Raw genomic sequence first — 15,905 nt, forward strand, 5'->3', positions numbered from 1 at the left:
ATTAAGTAGCGAGTGCAAACCACCTAAAAAACAAACAAACAAAAAAAAATGGGAAAAAATGGGGAAAAGCCCACTGTAGTACTACTGCAGATTAAACACGCCACCCACAATGTTCCGACTTGGTCAATATGGCGTCCGCTACAACATCCTAAAATATCAAAACAAACGATGGTTTTGCGAAAAATGGAAAGCAGCTTGGCACATCTCCTGCAAATGCAAATTTAGACCCAGATGTGACAAACGCAGGGGTCAAAACGGAAATGCAACTACGACGGGCATACCTGCGCGAACTGCTGGAGCTCTCACCACCCTAAATCAGGGAACTGCCGTTACGAGAATAGGGGTAAAACCACCATAGACTACATTGTGCAACACAATGTACCATAATCTATCACCATAAAAACAAGTTAACAAAACTGACTTAACTCAGATAAGGGGTTACCCCCACATCTGGTCAAACGAAAGACCACTCAGAATCAAAAACCAAAACGTAATCATGGTCTCAAAGGAGAAACCACACTCTTCTTCTAAACCTCAAAGGTACCCACTACCAAAGTAAATAACAACCCATATCTCCTAAACAAATAAACACTAATCCAAAATGAAACAAAATCCACTCAAATAACATTCAAACTTCCTCAGAGCAGCGAAACTCTTAGCAAAACATAGTTAAATCACTCAATTGCTCGAGTTTATCTGGGATATATAATCTACGGGGTTAATAAACTCAATGTAGACAACTTTATACCTGTAGATGCCGTATGTTCCCTAGTAGGATCTTTTCTTGATATACAATTTGTGCCCAGGGAACCCAAGATAACAGAACCTAATCAAAGCTAAATATCACATGTAAATACAAAAGTCGGAAATTGAGTTGAAAGGCATAATTTGTATTTTAAAATGGAAGTGTGGGGGAATCAATCAAAATATCCCGAATTCATCCAAAAACTGCAGCAAGACACAATTAAGCAGAATTTCATATACCTTCGGGAGACCCAATTCAGTGAAAAAATTAAACATATTCCAAAATCGCGTAATACTCAGCTTGTTATTTAAAACACAGATCATAGGGGATGGAGGCGATTGGCGACAATCATCGATCATCTCTCTCAAAACACATACCCACTAATGAAAATAAAGACTGGAAATAGTCATCTGACAAGTATAGTAAACCTGTACTACCCACCGTACTAATCATCAAAACAGATACATACTACAATATTCTTGACAAGATGGGAGAAAACATAATTATTTGTGGGGATATCAACGCCCACAGTGAACATTGGGGGAGAAACCCACTTGAATAGGAGAGGGAGAAAAGTTGAAAGGGTTGATAGCAACATCTAACCTATTAGTGCTAAACAATGATTCTCATACCAGAAAAAAAATCCCGAAAAAGTGTCATTATCAACAATTGATCTAACTGTATGCTCTCCAGAGATAGCACAAATTAATGATTGGAAAGTTGATCAGTCAAGTACTCTATGAAGCCTCCTCTTTCCAATATTTGTTACTCTGCACACGAAAGTGTACAAAACAAAATAACTACTACACCAAGATGGCGATTTGATAATGCGGACTGGGAGACATTTCGCTCTCTATATGATGGAAGTGGCGACAGTCAGCTGCACGACGACAATATAGAACAATTTAATCAAAATATAGTCGAAACACTGTCATCGGCAACTGAACAATGCATACCCAAAACAATAGGGGGAGGGGATGCGTCAAACAGTTCGTACCCTGATAGAATGAATGTTGTAAACAAGCCATACTGGCAACAAATACCTAAATAGATTTAGGCATACAAAACAATCCCAAGACATCAATTTTATAAAGAAAGCGAAAGGACGTCATAAAACTTCATTTTCACCACTCAACAAAACCCATGGAAGGATATCGGCTGGTCACTAAACCTCAAAGCAAACTCTAGACAGATACGAGATATAAAAAAATTGTAAATACGGTGAAAAACTACATTATCTTGCCCCCATCCTCCTTGTGGAACAACAGATAAAGAAAAAGCAGACAAAATAACCTCTCACACTGCCAGTATGACCAGAAATTCCGACCATTCCATCAAATTCAAAAATCACCTAAACAAGGTTGAACAATAATTCCGCAACTTGTTCACAGATAGTGGTAGCCATTTAAGACCACTAAACAAAGACTATACTGTCCATGAATGGAGAAAGGCAATATGAGAAAAAAAACTACCTACCCCTCTGGGAGGACATGTTTGGCTATGTAATGTATAAACAAATGTCACAGAAAATGGAACCGGCGAGTTTGGACCTGCTGAATGCGATCTGGAGATTGGCAGAGAGTCAAACAAGTTGGAAACAAGCAATTGTCATTACTATCCCGAAACCTCTTTCCATGGTAGGTGTGTCTGTTTGTATAGTAATCTAAAAGCGGTTGCTAGATTGTGGGATGTGTACTGGGCTCAAATCAAAATGTGGCTGCTCTTTATATATTTGATGTGTTGGGTGTTATTCTAAAAGTGGTTGCCGGATATTATATGGAGTGTGTTCTAATAGTAACCAAAACACAGTTGCTGGATGATGTGGTGTTTGCTTGATAGTCATCAAAAAGCAATTGTCTGACATTGGGGTGTATGCTGGATATAAAGGTATGTATTAGATTGTGTGTAAAAACAATTTATTACCATTCCGGATTTTCCATGAACTGTCGACCTTTTTCCCTTTAACAATTTTAAGATTGAAATTTCCGCATGTCTCCATAAACTTTCGACCCTTTTCTTTAACAGTTATATCATTAATATTTACTTGTTGTTCCATAAACACCTATGTCCCATAATATCATTACCATGTTAATCCTATAGATAATTTTAACATATGATTTCCCGTTTGTTGTCCCCATACCGCCTCGTGATTAAACCTATATGCTGATTGGTCGGTCAAAATCCTATTTAAAAATACTTTTAGATGACTTTTAAGTTATTGTTTCAAACTGGATAAACGTAACGAATTTTCTGTGAGTTCACAAACTATCAAATTTGACTACAGAAAAAGAATGTTCAACTTGTACTAACGCAGTGGACATACGTTTAAATTTGGAACAGTGAAAATTAAAATAGCGTGTTCCTGTGCCGAAACAATTGCAAAGTGAAATTTATAGAAATTTAAAGGTGTAGTTAAAAGTGGTTATGTTGAATAATAGGATTAAAAGTGAAAATAAGTGCTAATGGGTTGGCACGAAATATAAAAAGGATATTCCGCAAATCTTTGATAAAAGAGCTTACTTTTAATGATGGTAACATTAAAACAATCAGCAACATTGATATGATTCAACCAGTGCATTGTACCAAATAAATATATCACATATTTGATGTTGTCAATACACAGGTTTGTATTTTTCTAAATTAAAAATATGATCAAAAGGTAAACTATACCTAGATCATACCACAATGATTCAGCAAGAACAGATTGGATTTATGAAGAACATTGAGACTCGTCAATGGATGTAGCTAGGGCAGAGTCTCCCCTAGGTTTGGCGAAATTTTACATAAATATGAAATCATTTGAAAGGTTGGAAAGAAGTGAAGAGGATAAATGAGTATCCAAGTGTTTTATTTCGTTTTAAATGATTGACAATAACGATATTCATGGCAAAAAACAGCTCATAATGATCCTTAAAAGTCAAGCTGCTCACACCAATTGTGGGAAGAAATTAACACAAAAGTAAAATACGCTGAATTGAAAAAATGGCTAATTAAACAATCTGTTTGGACATTACACGATCGCGTAGTGGTTAAGAAAGAGACAATTTCTGGTAGACTGGAGATTATGATTATAAATATGTATTAATAACAATTTAGAAAATATCTGATATATACTAGCGTTTAAAATTCCAAAGTAATAACACCGAGAACCAGAAATCTCACCTTTTTTTACCGTTAACAGAAGCAATAGATTCGTGCTTGACAGCTTAACAGGTAATGTCGATTAAGGGGGATCATTACAACAGGACATATCCGTATAGTCGTCGTACGGCAGAGATTCCCATCTCCCAATCTTACGAATCTGTGGTCTTAAACCAAGTAACAGATAGGAGTAAAAATGAACAAGTTTTATAAAACGTAACAAATAATTTAATTCCCTTAGCTATAAAATGCAAATTGAAGAGGAACTAGTCTTGTGAATTAAATCCAACCACAAGTCCAGAAAAAGAGAGAATGAAATCCAGGTCCTGAATGTCTTCATGTACCAGTATAACTGAATGTGTTGAATTGCCAATAGTCTTGATGTATCACAATGGTACTGTTCGAAAATCCTTGTAATGAACTCACAATAATCCCACACTGTTACTTTAGTCCAGAGTCAATGAACACTTTGTAATTCCAAAGAAAAATCAATACAAAGGTTGCCTCTCAAATTATATCTAAAAACAACATTGAATACATATGCAGATTGATATTAAAACAAGAACATAGAAACATAGAAATGAATTAATTGTCCACTTCTTCGACCTTAAATACACCATAAGGCTCTAAGGCGCAATATTTTTCTACCCGATCTTTGTCGCAATACCTTCATGTGATATTTGACAATAACTTTCCACGTTGCAACAGAACTCACCTGACATAATCATCTAGTGGGACATTACCCCAATCTTGTAAATAGGTTCATTATGAAGACTAAAATTAGGACTTGTAAACACCAATTTTTAGCTTATTGCAATCTACAGTTATACACCACAAGCAAAGATAATATAGATATACATAAAGCAGATCTTGAGTGTAATGCATGATTGGATCTTTGTTTTGCTGATTTTACTTTTATTTTCATGAGTTTTGTTTTCCATCTCACTGAGGTAAAAATGAAACTAATGTGCAGGACATAAGTGAACAAAAGCTATTGGAATTGTGCTGTTAGTAAAACTATAAACTCCCCTGCCCCTACGTCAAATACAAATGTCTGACTGTTGGTAATACTATATACTCCCCTGCCCCATGCGTCAAATACAAACGTCTGACTGTTGGTTATACTATATACTCCCCTGCCCCATGCGTCAAATACAAACGTCTGACTGTTGGTAATACTATATACTCCCCTGCCCCTGCGTCAAATACAAATGTCTGACTGTTGGTAATACTATATACTCCCTGCCCCTGCGTCAAATACAAATGTCTGACTGTTGGTAATACTATATACTCCCCTGCCCCTGCGTCAAATACAAATGTCTGACTGTTGGTAATGCTATATACTCCCCTGCCCCATGCGTCAAATACAAATGTCTGACTGTTGGTAATTCTATATACTCCCCTGTCCCTACGTCAAATACAAATGTCTGACTGTTGGTAATACTATATACTCCCCTGCCCCTACGTCAAATACAAATGTCTGACTGTTGGTAATACTATAAACCCCCCTGCCCCTACGTCAAATACAAATGTCTGACTCTTGGTAATACTATATACTCCCCTGCCCCTGCGTCAAGTACCAATGTCTGACTGTTGGTAGTAATATATACTCCCCTGCCCCTGCGTCAAATACAAATGTCTGACTGTTGGTAATACTATATACTCCCCTGCCCCTGCGTCAAATACAAATGTCTGACTGTTGGTAATACTATATACTCCCCTGCCCCTACATCAAATACAAATGTCTGACTGTTGGTAATACTATATACTCCCCTGCCCCTGCGTCAAATACAAGTGTCTGACTGTTGGTAATACTATAAACTCCCCTGCCCCTACGTCAAATACAAATGTCTGACTGTTGGTAATACTATATACTCCCCTGCCCCTACGTCAAATATAAATGTCTGACTGTTGGTAATACTATATACTCCCCTGCCCCTACGTCAAATACAAATGTCTGACTGTTGGTAATACTATATACTCCCCTGCCCCTGCGTCAAATACAAATGTCTGACTGTTGGTAATACTATATACTCCCCTGCCCCTACATCAAATACAAATGTCTGACTGTTGGTAATACTATATACTCCCCTGCCCCATGCGTCAAATACAAATGTCTGACTGTTAGTAAAACTATAAACTCACCTGCCCCTACGTCAAATACAAATGTCTGACTGTTGGTAATACTATATACTCCCCTGCCCCTACGTCAAATACAAATGTCTGACTGTTGGTAATACTATATACTCCCCTGCCCCATGCGTCAAGTACAAATGTCTGGCATTTACATTTGCTAGCACCCGGCCTAAATTGGTAGGTTAATATCATATGCCGGTATCATTTTCTAACTTCCCCATAAATAAAGATGCATAAGAAGGTCTCATAGGACTACCCATTGCTGTTCCCAACTCTTGGAGATAGTTTGTACAACCAAATTTTAAAAAAATAAAGTTATTTTCGAGCACAAGTTTTATCAAATCACAAACATGTTCTTTTGACAGTTTACATGTATATTAGTTTTGTTCAGGATAATATTTACACGCGTAGATACCATTATTGTGTGGCATATTCGTGTAGAGTGAAACCACATCAAGTGTAACTAGGAATGAATTTTCAGTTAGTTTCGGTAAAGATTTCAATTTGGGAATGATTGTTGTTGTTGTTGTTGTCGTCGGGTTTAACGCCATTTTCCAGCACACGATAGGCTATGCATTTCGGCCAGTATTAATGGTGTAGGAAGAACCCTGGAAAACCCTTGGAAGAACCACCGACCCGCGAGAAGCTACTGGCAAGCTTTCTCACATACCCACATTGGCCGAATCCTAGGCTGGAACCCACGCAGCCAGTGGTGAGATGGCAGTGATCCGTAACGGAGAGCGCTTTAGACCACTCGGCCACTCGGGGCCCCCAATTTACGAATGAAATCAAAAGTATCTTTGACATATGAAGGTAGTGATTTCATCAGTGGTTGTAAAACATGATCAATATATTGTGATATATTATTTGTAATTGAGTTACATGTAGAAATAATGGGTCTACCTGGATATCCTAAAGGTAGTGACTTATCAACCGTTTTATGTATTTTTGGTAAAATATAAAACTGAGGTGTGCGTATTTTATATATAAAATTCGTACAGTTTGGATGTGTAACGTCCGTTTTAGTATTTATTCTTTGTAATGGAACTCCATAACCATGAATCGTCTACCGGTAACATTTATCTGTTTGTCTGCTACATCCCCTCTTAATCATGGCTCCCACAAGTCGATACATACCAGCAGAATATCTGTCGTCTCCACTTAAATTTGTTTTCTCCGCAAAATTGGATTATGTTCACGGGGTTTTGCGAGACCTAAAAGGCATCTCTCTGCAGTCAATTTTCAGTAACCAGACGCTCTTAGACTATATCCGGGCAGTAAAAGGATGGTATGGCAGAAGTGCATGACAGTCACGGACTATACAGCCGGTACGGACAAGGCCATACCATTTCTTCTGCGGAGAAATAATAGTATAAACTGAGAAGAAAAAAACAGAGTACTCAGAAAATATTAGAAAATGTCGTATCCTATGATTGTTTTCCGTTATACGTGCAGTATGCCACAGTTTTTATTGTATGCATTGTGCATAATTTGTTAAGGAATCAGTTAATTCAGTGATAATTGCCTGTTATTCTTGTTGTTTAAAAATAAAAGATACGCGAAACAAACGTAACCATACCTCAGAAAGTGGTAACTCAAGGAGATCTTTTTGCAAAAACAAGTGGTCGTTATACAAACAAAGGAGAAGTAAAGTTTACTATCACTATCTGTTGTTTGCATTTGATAAATTAGAGCTAGAAGCAAACATTGATATTTAAGCACATCAGTTAACTCAAATTTGGATCAGTCTGCCTCACGCTAGGGGTTCACATTAATTCTAGATAAGTAAAAATCAAGTCAAATAATTTGTATTTACAGTTACAAAAACAAATACAAAAACCTCTTATAAATATTTTACACCAGTTTTTATTTTCTATCTGATATCTAATAAACTTCATCATTACGTCTGAAAGAATATTCTCTCATATTTGTATTTAAATCTCAGTTTCGTGGATGTTAAACTTTTAAAACGACTATGATCCACAAGTCACAAAATAGTTTTCTTTTTGTTAGTAACGTTTCCATCACATTAAAAATTAAATGACCTGAAAGGCAACGATTTTGTAAACGAAAGCCGCTATGCTAACTTTATTGCTTTGCTACAGATCAGACTAATTAAAAAAAGAAACTTTATCGTAATTGATGCAAGTTGGGTGGAACGGAAAATACTCCACCTCACCTCTCTACATATAGTGTATTACACTTGAATGGCTGTACCACATTTTATCTGCCGATGAAGGATTTGAAGTGGATGCCTACAATTCTGACATGAATCTCTGATATTCTGAAAACATTAACTTGTTACGATTCCCAGCAATGTGATTGAAAATATTGATCCTTCGAACCGGCCCAAGCAGTTTCCAAGTATCTGCATTAATCACCTACCAGTGTGTTGAATTCACCTTACTTGTCAGTTTGTACTGGCCGGAGAAGAGAACGAACCTGCAAGAAATTGTCAAATACCATTCTAATCAACAAGTGTCCGGTTCGTCTCGATAGTGCCACGATTGTTTACAACACTCCATAATTTTGTCTCATGGAAAGAAAAGAAAACTAAACGCTGTAAAAATTTTTTTTACTGATTCCGATTTTCCGATTAATAACATCCGGATTTAGCATACCGCCCGTGCAGAATTTCTAAGATTTTGAGTACACTGTGTAATAAGGAAGAGTGCCAGGGATGTTATTTCAAAGCTGATACCTTATCTTTGCTGAGGAAAGTCTGATTTAATGTTTAAAACATTGATAGAAAAAGGATAATTAAATCAAGTATAATAAATCCCCCCACAGCCGGGAAACTGTCAATGTACCGAGATGCTGTCAATGATGACTATCAGGAGGGCGTACGTATTATGAACAGTTCTTGGATGTTTCTGAGTAAACATTCTCCATTCTAAGCCAATCAGAAGGTCACAAGCATCTTTACTGTAAGTATATTCCGAAAATTTGAAAAGAGCATTAGTACATAAATTAATGTAATAGGAGCATTTGTACTTCAATTTACTTCATTAACATAATATTGCACAACCCATATCTCAATAACTTTATTTATGTTATCATGATAGTAGATTCCAATGATAACCATCTTATGTATGGGTCACTGCATTTGTATGGGAAAACATGAACGGATTTTTTGAAGAAATACTGCACGACCTTGGGAGTGTTAACACGAAGAAAAAAAACCGAATTCATATTTTCGTATACAAATGGAGTAAACTTTCTATTATATACTCATTTTCTTTTTCCGCCTAAGGCGCGCATAGCACCGCCCAGCGACCTCTAACTTCTTCGCGCGCTCAACATCAGTTTTAAAAAAATTATTGTTTTGGTCTACTTAAAATGAAAATTTAGTAATATTTTGAATGAATGAGCATTGAAACAACTTTTCCAGTTGGTCTGGAATGAATAAATTTGTGTTTCTGTTGATCCAATTTAATGTTGCTTTTGATTGTGATGGACTCTATTTATTAGCTGAGTCGATTCCGCACGATGTATATGTGATTTGAGATGTGGACTGGCATTGAATCAACCGCACCTCTTTTCCATCATTGATTGTTTGGAACCATAATGTAAGAAAAGTATAAATTCTATTAATTGAAATTATCAAATGCCGCCATGGTGGAATATCACATTCATTATATTTTGAGTGCCGTAAGATGAACGTGATTGAAAATGTATTCGAAATGACATTACAATTTGCGGTGTGTATCGCGTTTTGGAACTCATGACATGGGCCACGTAATTCGGGTTTGCAGAACTAAGTACATTTTGATGAAATTCAGGATGCAAAAATGTAAGTATATGCTACCGCCATTTTCATTTTCAGCTAAAGAAGACATGTTTATGCCCCGTCACTTGCACGCTCTCTGTTGGAGGCACCCCAGCTAAGTACATGACCTGTATGGCTTCTATAGCTAGCCTATATACAAAACATTGTATAAAAATTGAAAGAGAACATTTGCAAAGCAGCTACTGTGAGACAACTAGCCGAAATCAAACGTCTTTTCGGCTTCGCTTATTGTCTCTGAGGCTGTTAATTTTCTTCCAAAATCTTCAGTTTCATATTTTTCTCGAACTTTGTATTTTGACTGACTTGTAAAATGGTACGTTTCTGATAGATACGCGATAGCCCTTGGACTCAGCATGCCTTTCAGTGCTATTATTATAGACCATGGGAGCACTGGTCATAGTCTGAACCATTCTATTTGCAAAAAGTTAGAAAATTTCTAGCAAATAAGTCTTAAAATGATCAGAATGGTAGTTTTGATAATACGTCTCACACTTTTGTTGTGGACATTGCGAATATCATGTTCAATCGTTCGCTTGTCTGAAAGTTTTTTTTTGTGTGAACTTGTCCACATCATTAACTTCGTCATCTTTACTTTCAAATGGACGAAACGGCTTGTTTAGTTCATCCACAAACAAATCCATGAAACCCAAAGCTAAGTCGTCTGATACATAAGTGTACATTGTTTAAATTGTAGTCCCTAATACACCATGCTCTTTTTAGATCCATGCGTTGTGCAATATGAAGCCGTACAGTATACAGTATGGACAAGTACTGTACGATTTAACGATATAACGGTAACGGAGAAAAATATGCGTGTGTATGTGTGTGTATATATATATATATATATATATATATATATATATATATATATATATATATATATATATATATATATATATATATATATATATATATGTATGTATGTATGTATGTATGTATGTATGTATGTATGTATGTATGTATATTAATGCTTCTAATAGGCATTAATACGATACAAATTAAAACTTTCATGTACTGAATTATTATTAGATAAGAAGGTAGCACGGAGTGATGGGCATCTCGCTTCCAATTCATAAAATCCTGGGACTGAGTTTGAGTTTTTAGATTGTTTTGACCAATCACAAATGACCTTCATTTTGAAAGATCGTTTCTGAGCCATATAATTATTTACAACTGTGAGATACAATATATACAAAAGTGTTTGTGATACATTCTAAGTTAAATTATTGATTTGACTTGAAATGTTTCATTGAAACATGTAAGCAGAAATCAAATGCCACAATCTAAAGATATATATTTATCACATAGACTGTAATCTTTACATAATATGCGAGTAGTTTGAAATTTGTGATATGAAAACAAGTTAAAATGTCACTTTATGCGATTCTGATTAGTCCAAAGAAGTCCACGAAATACTTGCGTAGTACTCATTTTACTAATTGACTGCGATGATGGGAATGTTTCCTTTCCCCGCCTTCTGGAACTTTTTGTTTTTACTTCTCCTATCAACATTTGGAGTCATATTTTGGAATCGATTTACGAAAGAGAATTTTAGGAAAGAAAAAAGATGAAGTCTGTTTTAAAATGGGAAATAACTCTTACAAACATCCAACGGAGCACAACTATTTGTCAATGGATAAATCTTTAGATAACCATAATATATACAAAGTTTCACAGCTAACCGTAAGACAAGTTGAATTCACAATATTCTGCCAAACCCTGCGTTCATTTGCAGGACAAAGTGTACAACAACTCTAACACAAAGTGGGAGAGACAACATGAACAATGCTTAATGGAGATCCGTTGAAACCTGTGAGATAAGATGAATTCAGAAGATCACATAACATTCAGCCCAAGGCAATGGCCATACCATGTTCAAACTTTAATGGAGATCCATTGAAAACTGCTTACAAGATTATTTAATGCATAAAATCTAGCTCCAAATCAAAAAGATGACTAACGCTAAAGAAAATCGCAGGAGTACTGTGATAATCATAATATGTTCCATATGAAATATATCCGACATTTCACAGTGATCCATACTCTGCATTTAGCTGCAAGACTAAAAGGGCAATAACTCTAGATTAAATTTCATGAACACTGTCGATATATGCATCTTCAGACGAAGTTCATGATATCTACATGGTTCGCGGAGATCTGGTGTAAACTGTGAGACTAGATGATTCTGTCATACAATTTCCAAGTTTAAAAATTCAATAAGTTGAAAGTGCTGTAATTTATCTTCCGATGATGACCATAACATAATGCTTCATATACTGCATGTGACTGGGGGACAAAAAGGGCAATGACTCTAATAACAATATTTATGGGAAGAAATTAATATATAGACATGCGCACCTTAAAATGATGATCATAACATGAACAAATTTTCATCGCAGTCCACTAGAGACTGTTTGACTAAATGTGTTCGCAAGGTTAAATTATACGCTATATCGCGTTTCAAGTCAAAACGAGAAGAAAGTAGCAAAAATGGTAGGAGTACAGTGATTTCTAGACATGCGCATTTTCAAATAATAATCATAACCTTTATAATGTTTCATGACGATCCGTTGAAATCTTTGGGATTAGACGTGATACAAAACATTTAGCTCAAAGCATGGGCGCCCGCCACATAGACCGGGGGGGGGGGGAGGGGTACGTGACCCCCCCCCCCCACCACCACCACCGGGAAATCATAATGCAAAGGTTGTTCTATTCCAGCTTGTATCTCATCTAAATTCAAACAGTCTTTTTAGCAATGTACAATCTGCATATCGCCCTTGCCACAGTACTGAAATTACTCTTCTAAAAGTAGTTAATGACATTCTTTCTGCGTTGGATAGCGGAAAGATTACAGTCCTCACCCTCCTTGATTTGTCTGCAGCATTTGACACAATAGACCATGATATATTACTTCACTGTCTCCAGCATGTATTTGGCATTCACGATACAGCCGTACTGTGGTTCAAGTCCTACTTGGTCAACAGGACACAAATTGTATCTGCAAATGGAATACACTCCAGCCCAGTTGATCTATGTTGTGGTGTTCCACAGGGTCTGTTCTTGGACCTGTTTTCTTCATTCTGTACACTCAGTCGCTCTCAAGTGTCATAGATCATCATCCAGTGTCTCACCAATTGTACGCTGATGACACCCAAATATACAAATCTAGGCACCCAACTGATGTTGATGCTACCATCCAAGGTGTAGAGAGGTGCATTTCTGATGTGAAATCATGGATGACATGTAACAAGCTGCAGATGAATGATGATAAAGCTGAGGCCATTTTGATCACAACACAAAGACTTTCTCATTCACATCCTTTACCTCAAACAATACATATCAGCAACGCCAACATTAAATTCACACAATCAGTACGAAACCTAGGTGTTACTCTGGAGAGTACTCTCACATTGCACCAACATGTCATGAACATATGCAAGGTTGCATATCTTGAGCTGAGACGCATCGGCTCAATTCGCAAATATCTTTCAGTTGATACCACTAAAACACTTGTACTTTCAATACTGGACTATTGTAACTCAATTCTGTCTGGTTCATCTCAATATCTACTCTCGAAACTTCAAAAAGTTCAAAACACAGCTGCTCGGATCATACTTAGAGTACCACGATCAGAGCACACCTCCCCGCTGCTCTGTATCCTACACTGGCTATCCATTCGATCCAGAATCAAACACAAAATTTGTTCTCTGTGCTATGTTTCACTGTCGGACTTTTAGAGTCCAAGATACCTATCTGACCTCACCCATGTGTACACACCAGCAAGATACTTACGCTCCTCTTCTGACAATCGTACACTCATTATTCCCACTATGAAAACAAAGTCATATGGACAGCGTTCTTTTGCATACCAGGCCCCAGCAACGTGGAATGAATTGCCCACTGAACTTAGACACAAAGACACAGTGATCACATTCAAGAGGGCTCTCAAAACTCACTCATTTCGACTGCAAGAACAAACTTAAAGACCTAATAATGTTTCTTACCTGATATATATATATATATATATATATATATATATATATATATATATATATATATATATATATATATATATATATATATATATATATATATATATATATATATGTTCGAACAAGTTTAATCATGCAAATGAAGCTGAAAATATGTCACAAGATTCTGTTCAAAACGCTTAGAAAATATTAGCTTTAGTTTCAGACTGCTAACTACGCAACTAACTCTACCGGCCGTGACTGCTTGCCTCCCACCCACCCTGCAAAAGATCCTGCGGGCGCCCATGGCAAAAGGTATGGAATAGCAATAACCGTGATACAAATTGGGGGGTCAAACTGACTTGTCGATGATCATAATAAATGACAACCATAATATTCAGCTAGTTTCATTCCAGTGCAATGTTAGAGCATAGCATAGTGTAATAAAATGAAATCAGACACGAAATGGAACAAAAATAGGAATTTAGAAGGCAAAAACTAAACAAGTGACCGATTTCTGGTATGTTGAAAAAATAAATTGCCACTTTGTTGAATAACTGTTCACCAAACACAAGAAAGCAACAAATGTTTCAAAAAGTAAGTCGTGACAAACAACCTTCTCCAACCGCTTTGGGAAATTAGAAACGATCATGAATCGAACCAAACATATAATGATTAGCGGCATATCTAAATAAATACTGTCAGAATCAGGGAACATATTACACACATGGTCCAACTGCCGGCCTGAGGATCTTCCGAAAAATCGTTTATATCAAGGCTTGGGAGCCAATGGAACCACCCCACCCCCCGTCCATCCCCAACTCGTTTGGCAAGTGAGACTTGGGACTTATACATAAACCGAAACGGTATGGCGAAGATGAAAGAAAATTGATTCTGATACTGCAACATTTGATTAAAACGATAATACAAACATCGGCAATGTCTGTTCAACTTCAATAGGACACGGGGAATATTCTGCTTCAAAGCATTGTGTCATATTGATTACAGAGGATATCTTCGTTTTATGTAATGCACATATTGATTTTGACGTATCTCGTCCAAGACGGCTCAATAAGACAGTCGCCCAAGAAAATCTATGGGCAAATCTCGTCTAGGCGGATTGATGTATGAACATATTGATTCCAATGATTTCCATGTTGGATTAGTATGCATGAAGAATACTTCGGCCTTTAGTCGAGGCAAGTACTTTCGATGATACGTACGCCATGCCCTTTTTGTGTGTGTCAAAAGCCCTTTCAATAGCAAGTAGGCATAGCATAATGATTAGTTTCTGGACTGTACTTCAACGTTCAGACAAAGAAGAACTTTTTATTGAAGACCATTCTGATGCCCCCCTTAATTGCACAGTTAATCATGCTAACTATGTTAGAATCTCCATGGTGAATAAATACCGGAAACTGCTTAGAAAGTTATAAAGTTTTGTTCATTGTGTTAAGATGATAGAATTCACGATCTGAACAATGGTCTTTTTTTTTAACGTAACTTCTTAAGTATCGCTAATCCACTAAAACATAGCATGTTATATTCCTGTTTCTATTTCTTTTCACCACAATATTGGGTAAATTTGTGGATCTTTAATATGTGTCTAGGCCTGAAACTGCACTCTAAAGTTATACGATTTCATTCTAAATAGTCTTCCGTGATACTGCATAGTTATATACCACCTAGATAGATTTAGGCACATTTTATTAAGTGAAGTAGCTTCCAGTTCAGATTACTGCCAAGAAAACCTTGTTACGCTCATAAATCAAAGCTGACGTATTCAATGACATGCACAAGATTCTAAATCTTTAAATTTCTCGCGCCACGCTATCACTCTAGTTTTATGATAATAAATTGAATTGATTGTACAGCTGAATTAAAGATGTAGTTGCATAGTTAAAGATAAGAATTACACGAGGCGATTGTGATTGTGTGTGGGGCTGGATGGGGCGAGAGTAATCCAATGTACTTAAGATGGGGATATGCTGCTCAAAGTCTCGTGTAACCCGAATACGTACCACTTTAAATGTAAATAAATATATTTATTCATGTGCAAGTAAAAAAATTGTATACATAAATTCTTAGCATATTTTAATCGTACAATGATAATCGTTAT

General features: G+C 36.5%; 1 long non-coding RNA gene across 3 annotated transcripts in view; it reads right to left on the reverse strand.

Moving 5' to 3' along the window:
* Nucleotides 1-7,297, reverse strand: part of LOC149807320 (uncharacterized) — a 54,596-nt gene extending 47,299 nt beyond the window's left edge. For all 3 annotated transcript variants that reach the window (XR_016422335.1, XR_016422337.1, XR_016422338.1), the window contains exon 1: nt 7,160-7,297. This is a non-coding gene — a long non-coding RNA (uncharacterized LOC149807320). The remainder of the gene's footprint in view (nt 1-7,159) is intronic.
* Between the last annotated feature and the right edge of the window lie 8,608 nt (nt 7,298-15,905).

The sequence above is a fragment of the Sinohyriopsis cumingii genome, chromosome 1 (genome assembly GCF_028554795.1).
Source record: "Sinohyriopsis cumingii isolate HCF-2022 chromosome 1, ASM2855479v2, whole genome shotgun sequence".
NCBI lineage: Eukaryota > Metazoa > Mollusca > Bivalvia > Unionida > Unionidae > Sinohyriopsis > Sinohyriopsis cumingii.